Source organism: Triturus cristatus, chromosome 10 (genome assembly GCF_964204655.1).
Source record: "Triturus cristatus chromosome 10, aTriCri1.1, whole genome shotgun sequence".
Lineage (NCBI taxonomy): Eukaryota > Metazoa > Chordata > Amphibia > Caudata > Salamandridae > Triturus > Triturus cristatus.
This window is the reverse complement of record NC_140593.1, coordinates 83,306,247-83,319,783: the sequence shown is the minus strand read 5'-3', so window position 1 is coordinate 83,319,783 and position 13,537 is coordinate 83,306,247. Positions and strand designations below refer to the sequence as shown.

Here is a 13,537-nt window from a genome sequence, read left to right as displayed (position 1 = left end):
CTATTCACTAGAGCGTAATTCAGACACCCTCACTGGAAGATTACGCATGTTATTGTTTTTAATTAAGAGTGGGACCTCTCTTATTAAAATTTGCCACTGAGGATCTCGACTACTTATTTTTAACACACTTAGTCTCACACGCACATCACAATAGGGCCCTCACTTGCACTCACCAATCGGCAATGAATGGAATAAAGGTCTCCATTAAAAGGCGCCTCTAAGGTCGCCGATCGGGGATTGCAGCGCCGCCCCGATTCGGAGCAGACCTGATGATGATACCTGACATCTGGGCCACCTGCTGACGATACATGATAGCTAGTTTGCCGGATGTGTGAGGGTCTATTTCCTTAAGGAGGAACCTCCTCCTGACTTATACTTTTCTACAATCTTTCACAGCCTCTATAGGAACAGCATACCTTCGTATCTTTAGATTTTCGCCTGGGCTAAGTATGCTGGACCTGTCTTAAACAGCCCCCTGTTCCTCCTTGTTTCATATATTTGTCCCAAAATAGCCATCCCTAAAATTGATCCCCACAGCTGAAAATCCTCTGGTTGCACCGGCAGCCGACGGAAAGGCCATTTTATGTTAGTCTTCCCCATTTCTGCTCCCTTCTTGCATTTCCTCACCTTCTCAACCGCCCAGCCAATGGGTGAGTAGGACAAATGGACAATTGTATTGGCTGATAAAGCCGCTCACGAAACCACCTTCTGGCCATGAAAGGTGGGAGTTAATCTGAACTCCCCTTTCACTTTCTTGGACACTATTCCCAGTGGAAATATTATCAGATCCAGGTTCGGGAAGTTTGCAAAAGGTCCTGTTAGACTGCGTTCCTATACGTCTTTCATACATTTTTGTTGGACTACATATGACTTGGCGTTAACTGAAAGTAAATTCTCCCCTGTATTTTAGTTGCAACCTTAGGTCCACTTTAGGCATTGAAAAGCCCTTGTCAAAGCTGATCTTAAGCATCCTTGCAGCACATCTTTTAGGGGCACCTCTTCAGCCACTGCACCATTGCCTGTGAATTCATTGGAGCGCTGACTTTTTCATGGACACCCTCTCCCAAGGCCCTTCCTCTGACACCTTGCTTCCAAAACATGTCCGCAAAGGGGTGTCCATCAAAACATTTGAAAACTCATGTCGCAGCTGCAAGGGAACCTATAGCAGGCTCCTATCTTGAGGTTTTAGAAAGTTCCTAGATCCATCTTGGGTGGCACACCCTCCCCGCAAGGGAAAGGACTCGAACAGCAATGGCAAACCGTTACCTGTGTGCCCAACATGTACTGGTCTCATCTGGGTAACAGCTGGATTGGATATCATTGAGGCTTCACTTAGCCCTAAACTGTTCATTGTAACAAAGCCATGCTACCCCTCCAGCACTTATGCTAGGCTTTCGAATCACGTTGAGGTACATACATAAGGCTGTGCCCCTCAAGAAATGTCTCACGGTATATGGTGGCCTATACGGAGAAGGCTGCCGTCCATGGGTCAGTGCTAGTAGACACTTTTAGTCTTTGAGTCAGCTCACCCCCTCTGCCTTCAAGACCCCTGTGCACCTACTCTCATTGTGTAACAATTTAAATATCCACATATTGGTTGTTCCATATCTTCTTTTTTTCAATAAGAGGCCTCCTAAAAGCTCAGCAATGCCCATACAAGTCTATCTTTTCACCTCCTGTGTCCCCATTTCTCCCCTATTTGGTGGTTTGCTCTCCATGATTTTCTCTTCAATTTGCTTCCATTACTCGAAAGCTGCCTCTTCAGTTTCTGCCTCTACTAGTCCTAGCTCTTGCCTTTGTCTGAGTATCCATCGAAGCAGACATGCTATCTTCGGGATCCTTCTTGTTCTATTTTGCCCCCCTTTCACTTGATCCCCCCAATTACAGGAATTTGTCTCATGATTCTCACCAGGCCTTCTGAAAACTTCAGAATCCAGCCCCCTGTATTCTACCCCCTTCTTTCTACATCACAATGTTGCCCTTTGTGCTTCAACCTTGTCCTCTCCATCCTGCCCCATACCTCTCACCAATTACCCTCATACCCTCTTGGCCCGCATTGGGAAGGTCCACCCTCTGCTCGTCTCTCTGAACGGTAGGGACAGCCGGGATCTCACTCCACATCTGTAGGCGACACTCCTACTGTCACCCTACAGATTGTCTCCATTTGATCCTAGGAGTCCCTTTAACTGCCCATGGACCCTTCTAAACTCCATCTTTGGGCAGGCAACCCACAGGCAAGTACTGCCACGTGCAGTGACCCACCCGAGCTTAACATGAGCGCTTGACCCCACACAATCCGATGGCTGAGTGCGGCCTGAGGAAGTTAATAAAAGGAGTGACTGCAAAAACACAACTGCAAAGCACTGAGACCAGTGACATCACCATAACCTCCTACACCCTATCCGGAAGTCCCGAGTCTGGTGTGCTATAACTGGGGTGTGCAGCAAAGCGCCCTGTCCACAGAGGGACAAGAAGCACAGTGGGGCGATCGGCTAACTCTGAAGCCGATGGCTGCAGGATGATAACTGAGGGTGCTCTGGTGCCTGCTGTGATGGCACGTGGTGGTGGGCATGAGGTCTGCAAAGCAGCAATCAGCATCCCTGCGTACAGCAAAACACGATGAACACTGATGGCACCACGCTGCCCCTGCCCAAATGCAGTTCCTGTGCCGAAGGGGCCTGCTCCACACTAAAGGAAGCAGCGTACCCTGCGGCACTGGCCCCCAACACTTCAGGCCGATCAAGCATTATGGTGGACGATGCCAACAACACACCCGTCAGCCCAGACACCCTTGCGCCTGCGGTGCAGCCCGTTGGACGGTTTAGGGAGCTCATCGACCCCGCCACTCCTCCTCCAAGGTGGAAGACCTGTGTTGGACGTCCCAGTAACTACTTTAGGGCCACGAAAGAAATGGATGGCAACATCAAAAGATCAATACTTCTTCACTTTGCAGACGAAGAAAGTTACGAATTCCTTGAACACCTCCTGGGAACGGGTGCTGAAAATGACTATGACGCCTTGACTGTGTGCAGCCTAAGAGAATTCATAAAAGCAGCGTGAACCAATCATGTTCCATTCCAGCTACCAGTAGCATCTGTCTGGAAATGGGGGTGGCGGTCGGGGACAAAATATTAAAAATAAAACCACTTGCCTCCTCACAGCTGCCGGCCGCCATCTCTCCTCTGTCGTTGCTTTGACCTGGAAGGAGGAGGCACACAGACTCCCCTAAGCCAATCACAATGCTGCCATGCAGCCTTGTGATTGGTCTGAGCGCCGTGGGTTGGCGTTCAGATGGGGACTAGGGGCCTGTGCATGTTCTCCACCAGCATGTGCATTACAGCCTGGTATGGAAGATGCAAAGTGCGCATGAATATTTGACCGACTCAAGACAGCTGGCCAAACAGTCATGCACACTTATTGTGCACAAACCACTCCTCTTCCCTGTGACACCAGCCCTGTAGCTACAAAAAAATAAAATGAAAATAGCGATGTTATTATAATTTTATTTTTCCTTTTTCCTGCTCTGAGAGCAGTGGGCCGTCGCTCCTCCATCTTAGCAGACAGCCGACCTTGCCAGCTAGTTTCACCAGTACGCGACGTGCATCATGTTATGCGCAGTGACCACATGCATGCTGCAGGGTCTACATCTCTGCTCCTGTTACACCATTGGTGATTCCATGAGCGCCACAATTCTGGGTCTGAGAGGGGCTACTGGTACATTGGAGGCCCTCCCCTTACTCTTCATGCTTAGGGCGCTGGGAACTGCCCCGACACCCACTAACCACGCACGCAATCTGGGGTTCATCCTGGACTCAACGCTCGCCATGACCCAGCAAGTCAACGCCTTCTCCTCCTCCTGGTTTAACACCCTCCGAATGCTCCGAAAAATCTACAGATGGATCCCCACCGAAACCAGGAGAACGGTCACCCAGGCGCTCTTCAGCAGCAGGCTGGACTATGGCAACGCACTCTACGCAGGAACCTCGGCTACACTCCAGAAGAGACTCCCGCGCATACAGAACGCCTCCGCATGCCTCATCCTCGGACTCCCCTGCCACTGCCAAATCACCACCCACCCACGAGACCTGCATTGGCTCCCGGTCAACAAAAGGATTACTTTCAAACTCCTAACCCACGCACACAAAGCACTCCACAACGCCAGACTAGCATACCTCAACGAACGACTGTCCTTCTACACCCTGAACCACCAACTGCGCTCCGCCGACCTCACTACCGTCCCACGCATCCGCCGAACGACCACCAGCGGCAAATCCTTCTCCCACCTCGCCGCAAAGACATGGAACACCCTCCCCGCCCATCTGCATCAGACCCAGGACCTGCTGACCTTCAGGAGAAGCCTCAAGACATGGCTGTTCGACCAGTAGCTGCCTAGTCCCCCCCTTAGCGCATTGAGACCCTCACGGGTGAGTAGCGTGCTCTACAAATGTTTTTGATTGATTAGGCCCATCATTGCTGGGCCAGGGCACCCTGCAGCTGTACTTTTCCCTTCATGGTCAAAGGAAAATATGTTTTTTCCTCTGCACATGAATGCTGTGTCACCCCCCCACCCCAGCACAGTTGCAAGCCGCGTTGCACACAGACATGTTGATGCCTCATGCAAGCCAACCTCCATAGGCAAAAAAGGAGAGGATGTGCCCTAATGGCTAGGGAGGGTGCCCCTTGGAGCTGGGAAACCAGGTTCAAGTCTCGGCAGGGACGCTCAACATCCTGTGATTCTGGGCAAATCACTTAATCTCCATGTGCCTAACAAGACAAACACATGAATGTGTCCGTCTGCAACTCAACTGGTGCTCATGTAACGTGCTCTGATACCTTTGTGTCTACTCCAGGCTATATAACTCCCCCCCAAAAAGTGGCTGGTCCCTTTCACTCCGTCCAGAACCTGCTTCACCAGCAACCTGTGAGGACACTGGAAGTGGGGTTGGCAAAAAGCAGAAGTGGCACAAGCCCCTCTGCTGTGAGTGGCCCCCTTTTCCAGGGGTGTTCATTGATACACTGTTCCCACTGCCAGCCAGCCATTTATTGCAATAAAGCAATTCCACCCCATGGACCCCATTGTTCTTGCTCAATTTCATGCCCTCCAGTGTGCATGGACAACACACCTCTGTGTTTCTGTGTACTTCACCTTCTATGTGTATTTGTGTGCATCATGCTGTGTGTGCACATTTTCATTTGCACAAATAGGTGTGGGCATTTTATGCACTCCACTGGACATGGTCTCTGTGCATGGCCCTACACTGTGCAATGTTTGCACCCTTTCATGCGTATGTTCTCATGACGCGCCTTGTGTGTGTCTTCATGCTCTCTGTCACACGTGCATTTCTCTGCACACCCCACTCACGACTGTGATCATCCATACCGCCATGCCTGAATGTGCTTATGCAATTCACATCTGCTTCTTCCAGAGTGTACATAATCCTTTGACTCCTGCGCATGCGTTCGCCGCAGTAGGAGTCAAAGGACCGGCTTATCACAGCCGAACATTCGTTTCCCATCATCCTTACAAGGAGCGTTCCTTAGCTGGGTACGCGCACACTAGCTGTAATTTACATGGCAATTATAGCTCATTCTCCGATAAGGAGGCGCGTTCCATGGAGTTTGCATATTGAACACACAGATGAGGTCAGTGGTGTTGACTCCTCGCGGCAGCTGCTGTTCCACTTGGCCGCTGCCTTTATTTTTGCAGAATGCTTGTGGTCTGGACAAGCTGCACGGCCTGGAGCAGGCACCTGAGACCAGTCCTTGGAGGAACGGGTGATTGACAGCGTGTCCAAAGAGAGGAGGGCGGGGTTAACCGTGTGGTACTGCCATGGGATGGATTTCATCTCCCTCCGCAACCAATCAGATGTGGCTCTGGCTGGAGATGTGTAGGGGGCAGGATTTTCCCCAGGACACTGGGTGTCTGACCAACCATTTGCTCATTTATTTACTCTTTGTGATGGATACATACATGGTTGGGGCGTGCACGCAATATTTTCTCAATGTAGATTTTTCCAGACCAGGTTTATTTATTTTTCAAATGTACTATTTACATTTTCAAGTATTCTTCTTGCTTGAATATTTGCTTTTCATTTTCATTGTTAGTTTTGGGTGTTATTCAGTCCATTACATCAGTTGAGGTCCAGAGTTTGTGGATGTTCCCTTCTCGTGTGACTTGAAAAAACATCTGTAATTCCCCCCTCCTAATGATTCTTTGGAAAGCGTTCATAGCTGTCTGAACTATCTGCTTGTCAGTCTTTCCTTCTATATTGACTGTTGCAGTCGGATTAACTATCCCGTGTTTCACCCAATTGAGGACACACTTTTTATCCACTTAGGAGATATCCCAGATGTGAACCATAGCTGACTCGTGTTTCGCCTATAGGAGCTGGAATCTGAAATCGGCTTTCACAAAGATGTTGCACATAATTATTCAGATTAGCAAATAAATATGAAATAAGAATAACTACTTGGAGAGAGGAAGGGAAAATCAGACTGTTTTAGGACATGAACGTTATTGTCTTTTAAACTATTTTGTGAATATTAAGGCCCAGATTTTAAAAACTAGCACGGAACGCAGCGCAGCAGCCAAAAATGCTGCTGTGTTGCATGACCGGGAGGGAGGGGGAGAGCCCCATATCTACAAAGATATGGCCCCATCCACTCTCCCGAACGCCAGCGCAGGCGTGTGCAAGGTACACACCTTTGTGCCATAGTGCAGGGGTGTGTGTATCTAGCATAGGTTTTGTGTGGTCGAAGGGTTCCCTTCCAGTACAAAATACTATACTTAGACAAACTTTAAAACTTTCCCCACACTGCATGCACACTGCATAGTGCAGCAAACATGCAAAATCAGAAAAGAAAGTAGAAATTAAAACATTTCTCCTTTTCTACGCCTCCTTTGAAATGCCGTGGCACGAATCCCTGTCTACTATTGTTTGTAGATAGGGGTTTGCATCAAAAAGCATGTGCGGTTGCATGAGAACACCCATGAAAAACCCCGGTAATGCCCCCTCAGCGCTAAGTAACGCAAACCAGTGCTTCGAGCTGCTTTGCATTACTTCCAAGGTACTTTCCAGTTTTGCACTGGAAAGTAAATTAGGAAAAAAAGCTTTTTGTGCTGGTTAGCGTCACTTTTGTGGCACAAACCCAGTGTAAAATGTTTGCAAATCTACCCCCAAATGTTTTAACTTTGTTTATTCATAGCTGCCAAGGTTTCAGATTCCAAAGTGTGGCATTTTCATAATTTCAGTGTAATTACGAGTGGCATTTCAACGACTATGAGTGACACTTTCAATCGAGCAAAATCAAGCCATGAAATGGAGGGAAACATATAAATAGCAGAAATTACACCCATTTGAGCTACATGACCGTGGCAGCGAAAGAGAATCCTCAAAGCATAGCAAGTCAGTGCAACAGTCGGAGATCGTGACTTACAGGGAGTCCATCCTGGCCACAGAACCATCTGCTTTTAGTGCCACTGGGCCAGAGGCAGCCTTTGTGTAGGGCTCACGTCTCTAGCATGCAGGCCCTCATGTCGTCTGTCTGCTGACTGCCTCCCATCAGTCCAGGGGAATCCAGCCAATGTCTCGGGCTGACGCGGGAGGGGGCGGGGCCTCTCTGCCAACGTGCTCCTTATGAAAATATTTTTCATGGACAGAAAAAGGCAGAGTAGAGAGAACAAGCAGGAAGTGGGGGTCCGCTGCATCAGCTGTGAGTGGGGCCGAAGATATTCCGCAAATTAAGCTGCAATGTTCTCTGTCAGGGAGTCTTTGTATTTTTTATGAAAATGTATTGCTACCCTAAAACTGTGACGAACGAATGATCTGCTCTCCAGCCTTTTGTTCCACTCAGAAGCAGGTGTTGTGAGGAGATCTAAGACACCAGGATGTTCAGACTTCGGCGAATTATTCGTTATAATCGACACAGAGCTATTTAAATAAATGTACAATCTAGCATGGTGTGTTTTAAGATTGTAATGGTGCGTTTCTTTATAAACTCGGTACAGGCGCTATTAAAATTAACCTAAAATAAAATAGTAATAAAAGGATGATACACTCAGCTGCTATTTTTCCTCTAGCTATATATAGTGCCAAATAACATTTTCTGGTGCATAGACAGACACTGACTCAGAAGTAATTAAAGAGACATGCTCAGGATCACACACACTGCCTACACGAGAAGCCGGGAAAATAACCAAATTGTTGCCCAGAATGTACTCATGCTTTTCCTTTGGAAGCATCAAAGAACCTCAGATATATAATTTAAAAAGTTTGAGGTGTATATTTTTATGTAAGTCAGCATCAGACCTGACTTCAAGAACGTAATTTACTGTTTTTTTTAAATGCACCTCTCCGAAAAAAAAGCAGTAATGATTGAAAAGACGTACATTGGAAGTTTCCGGACAGCAGGCTCAGGGCGCGAAGGGTCCTGCCGCCCCTCTGGGCAGCCGCGGCCCATGGAGGGAGTTCCGTGGGGCGGAAAGGCGGGGCGGGGGAGGGGCAGAATTTCGTAGAGCGCGCTGCATCGATGCAGCGCGCTGTATGAAATTCGTTTTATTTATTTAATTGTTTACTTACCTCCAATTATCCATATTCCGGTTTTTAGTACCCCCCCCCACCCTGCCCCTCCCCCGCCCCGCCTTTCCGCCTCACGGAACTCCCTCCGCGGGCCGCGGCTGGCTCTGGGTGCTACCCGAGCCCTCCGTGCTATAAATGTGTGACAATGCATTTCAATGCGGAAATGCGGACCACCACACTGAAGTGCGTTGGTCTAACTTCTGATGTGTGGTACTTGGCAGGGCCGTATAATTATCCTAGTGCCCTGCCTTTGATGTACTGCCACTGTGCTTCACATTAGGTATGCAAAAAACAGTGTGTGTGTGTATGTGTGCGTGCGTGTGTGTGTGTGTGTGCATCTTTGCTTGCTTGCCTGCATGCGTACTCGTGAGCATATATGTGCATGTAAATCATACCATCTACATTCCTTGTCGCCCAGCATGAAAACCCTATTGGCTTTTAGAGTTTCATATTGTTCCGGGGAGTTTACACATATCATTTATTCCCAACTGTTGTACAATTTTTATTACAGGCAAACGCTCGGCTGATCATCAGGGGAGCTTGATCAGATAGCGCTCTCTTTCAATATCTGACCTTGAGGCAGTGGTGTAACAAAGGCCCCTGAAGCCCCTGTGGCACAGGGGAGCTCTCCACACTTCAGATCCAAAACCTTCCGGGGCCTTTTATGCTCAAATCCAATGAATATCTGTGAGATATGGGAGACTCAGGGGCCCCTCATCACATTCTGCAGGGGGCCCCATCATTTGATGTTACAACACTGCATTGTTGCACCATTGATTTTTCAAGATATTTTCTTCCAACCATTGCCACATATAGGCAATAATAGGGATTTTCCTCACATCTTCATGTTATGCTGTAAAACTCTCAGCAGCGGTCTTTGCTGTTTTGCTGACATGTTGAAAGTAGTGCCCGTTCGACTGAATTAATTCCAGTTAGTCCTGTCTATAAAACTCTGTATAACAATGAGCATATTAAGAAAAATGCAACATGCCAGGGCTTAGGGAGGTGTTTTAAAAATGGCGGGTGGTCTGACAGGCCCGCCGGGTCAGTGCAGCCTCCGGCTTCTATTTGCCTCGCGGAGAACCGCCTGCCTGATCTAGACATCCCCACATGGCCGTCACAAGGCTCCAAACCTTCAGGGCAGCAGCCGGTGCAACGGTTGCACTGACAGCAGAGACATTTGCTTCATGTTTGCTTCTCCCGCGTGACCAGGGGGTCATTTCTCAGTAACTAATTCCAAAACCATGAGTTTATTGTTAAAAAACAAAAAATCTCAATGTCCTGTTGTGCAGGGAATTCTCTCCCTGCATGTTGGGGCAATGAATAGACTTTCTTCCCAGAGCCATTGGTCCTGGGCATGGGAATCCAGCAACGGTCAGCCCACACCTAAGGAGGGCGGATCAACCATCAGTGTGACCAGGCGGCCCCGGGGCAGACACGCTTTCAGACCACAGAACGCCACTGTCGGTTCCATCTTATAATTCGCCTTCAGAACCCTACGATTCCCGAACTCTAAGTGTAGGGGGGAGTTTAGCAGACTGGACATAAGCCAGACCCAAAATGATTTCCTAAATATTTAAACTCCTTTTATTCATTTATCTTAATGATTTTACAATTCTTGATGCATGCCATTGCAAATTACATATTCGAGTTGATTATGTCTACCAAGGGATTGTTGATAATGTTTTTGACATAAGCAGCATGTTTTAATATGTCAATTACTCCTGTAATGCTCGTGAGATGTTCTATACCTGATCACAAGCACTTTCCTTCTTTATTCCTTTATCTAATTTAGACAAATACTCTATTTTTCTTTGCTGTGAGCATTGTTTCTTGGCTGGGCACCAACTCCCTAATTACATTTTCCTTTTATCTGAATGAGATTTACAACTTCCCCTGGCGTATTTGTTGCGTGGTTAAATATCTATACCTTCTTCATTATTCAAAATATGAATGTAGGTTTTTTCCTTGCAAATATCAAACAAGATCCCTGCTCCTACAGTCTATAATATTAGACACATTTCTTTTGCATTCTGGGACCTCCTTCATTTTTGTCTATGTTGAGTGCTTCTTCCATGGCTCGCTGCTTTGAGATCCTTTATTCATAGGACAAGTTCCCTATCTCCTCTATTTTATCATCGTCTGATGTGGTCAATCCACAGTAATCAAATTTGCCTAATCAGCGACTAATCTTTCATATAACGTTGGTGCAGACTCTATCAGGTTTCCTTATGTTCTATCGCTCGATAGCGCATTTGCACCTTCATGAAACATAGTGACTCTCATACTTAGCCAGATACACATTGCATGAAATAAAGTACATTAGTAATTCTGCAGATAATAGATTTATTTGCTTGACTGGTCGAAACTGATGTGTAAAGCATTTGCTTTTCAAATATTACATATAGACTTATTGCAGTTAAGGCTTAAGCCAGTATTATGGGGCGGGGGCCAAGCTACTAGTTGGTCTTAGAGCTAAATGGCATCATGTATTCTAAAATTGCTTTTTCTCTTGTGATTATTCACAACGGTGTTACTCCCATGTGTGTGTAACCAATTTATGGTGTATGACAAAAGAAATTGTTAAATACAAAACCAGTGGTTGGAGTGGAAATCGTGCCACTTAACATCGTGACCAAGGACTGGATGCCAACTTGAGTGTTTGCGCAAAGGTTAAGTTGGGGTAGGTTGCCTGACTTTTGCAGGTAATTCAGAACAGTGGATCACTGACCGAATGCCGTTTCCACTCCAATCACTGGTTTTGTATTGAACAATTTATTTTGCCACACACCACAATTTGGATACACACACACATGGTCATAACACCCACAAGGTCCTGAAGAAGACCACCACACCTCTTTCAAGGGTATTAGGCTGAAACATGTCGACCTATGACCAATTTCACGCTGTATGACAGGTTTCATCCCATCCTGTTATGGCTTGTTTTTAATCCTGGTCTGGGGACGCTTGAATAAAACTTATTGCGTACCTCTGAACTAGTTTTAATTCACATTTATGATTTTGTGCTTTGCGGTCCTCACCACACCTACTTCAATTAAGGTAATTAGTGTACCTCTGTCAGACAAACGAAAACCTCTCTGAGCTCCTCCCTCTCAGAGAGGGGTTTGTAGCCCGCACCATGACTAGGTTGATAGTGCGAGGAGGTTACCCTATGAGGAGGAATGCCACCTCCGGGTGGGTGAGGGAATCCGTCCTATAAAGGGGATGCCTCATTAGCATTTACTTGCTCTTTAGGCATAGGTTTTCCTTAGTGTTGTGGTCAATAAACATTGATAACCAAGCAACAGACAATTAACTCTACTAATCATTCACACACACACACACACACACACATGCTTTTTGTGCTTATTTTAGCTCTATACCCCAATGCACCTTTTTGTATTAATTCGGGTTCTCTGAATATATGTGATTATTCATATTTTTGGTTTTACTATGACTCCTTTTTCCTTATCTATGGCTTCCTACATCCCTGTGTGTATTCATATGTATATGCAACTTCCTTTATCCTTCTATCCTATTTTGCTCAATTACTTTACTTAACTGTCATTTTCCAATGTTTTTGCCTCGTTATTTTTCATTTCCAATTTTCTTTCTTCTGATTAATTACTCTGAAATGTTTGGACCGACAAAAGCATGTCACCCAAATGCGGTCTTTCAGCGTGAATCTTTTCTCCACCATGAGCTAACGTAGATCGATAATGCAGACATGATTAGTCTCAGTGTATTATCTTTTGAGCTTTGTTTCATTAGCTTGGGTTTGTTATCTTTACAACGTGTTCAGGTTTTTTACCAGAGGGTCCGAAGAAAGAACCATGCAAGAGTCCTAGAATTGGTTGGGTTCCTTCCACCTATGTTCAGTGCCCCTAGCATTTTGTGGCAGGGGAGCACCAAATTGTGCAGTAGAATAGACTAAATTATGCGGCAATAAAAAGTCAAAATATGAAGCATAATGTGGCACATTTTTTGATGGTATTAGTTCATTATTTTGTCATTTTTACACAAGTTAATACTGTCTAGGCAAAAATTTCACTTCATAATCACTAGTTAAACAACCAAATCCAGAAATAAGAAACTGAACGATTACCAGGGAACCTTTGCGAAGGGCCTTCCACTGAGCATGAACATGCCACCATGTTTTCAGTAACATTTGGTCAGTTTCGGGTAGAACACACATTTTTTTTGTTAAAATCTGCAGATTGTGCAGTAGAGGATGGATTATGTGGCAAATGAGGCAAATCCATAATTATGCAAAAAAAAATCTGCGGCTGCAGAATCCCATAATTCCAGTGGCCCTGCCTATGGTTGTTCAAAATGTTAATATACAAAGGGTATACAAAATGTTAGCATTCAATAGGAGAATGTTATGGCCGCTGAGTAGGTGGGAAAACAGAGAGACAATTCACAAACTAAGTATCACTGTTTTTTATGGCTGCCCTTTACATGTGTTGATTTTTTCCAACACATGCACTATTTTTGAGAATTTCTTTATCCATCAATTACATTTTTGGGCCCACAAATTTCATAAATCATTGCCAGATTTTTAGACAATTTCGTGATGTGTGTTTGTGCCAAGTGCTGCAGTTCCATCTGTCCCTGGTCACTCAACAAGGCTGACACACAGCCCGCTGTGGCATGAGGAGTGTTAAGCGCTCACTGCTGTTGTCTTCTTTAGGTCCTGGGTACCTTCACCCCGCACCCACATTGCTCCAGGATGGCTCCGTTGCCAGCATCAGGAAGGGTCCTGAGTTCTAGGCTGGTGTTCTGGTGGTTTAGGCAGAATCGTCAGGTCTTAAGTGGTCTAAAGTGTCAGAGTTCCTCATTCTGGGAGGAGAGGCGGTTATTTGGGTGGAGTGCCTTTTGAAATCATTATTTTTCCTGCAGTCACTCACCTCACTTCTTGTTTTCTTTGATCCTACCCAGGGGTAGATTTATGACGC

General features: G+C 46.2%; 1 protein-coding gene across 3 annotated transcripts in view; it reads left to right on the top strand.

Moving 5' to 3' along the window:
* ZNF385D (zinc finger protein 385D) overlaps positions 1–13,537 on the top strand; it is a 485,067-nt gene that overhangs the window by 179,624 nt on the left and 291,906 nt on the right. Inside the window, exon 1 of one of the 3 annotated variants that reach the window (XM_085630471.1) lies at positions 4,172–4,424. The exons of the other annotated variants lie outside the window; for them this stretch is intronic. The gene's annotated coding sequence lies outside the window, so the exon portion shown is untranslated. Of the gene's footprint in view, positions 1–4,171; positions 4,425–13,537 lie in introns of those variants that run through there. 3 annotated transcript variants of the gene reach the window in all.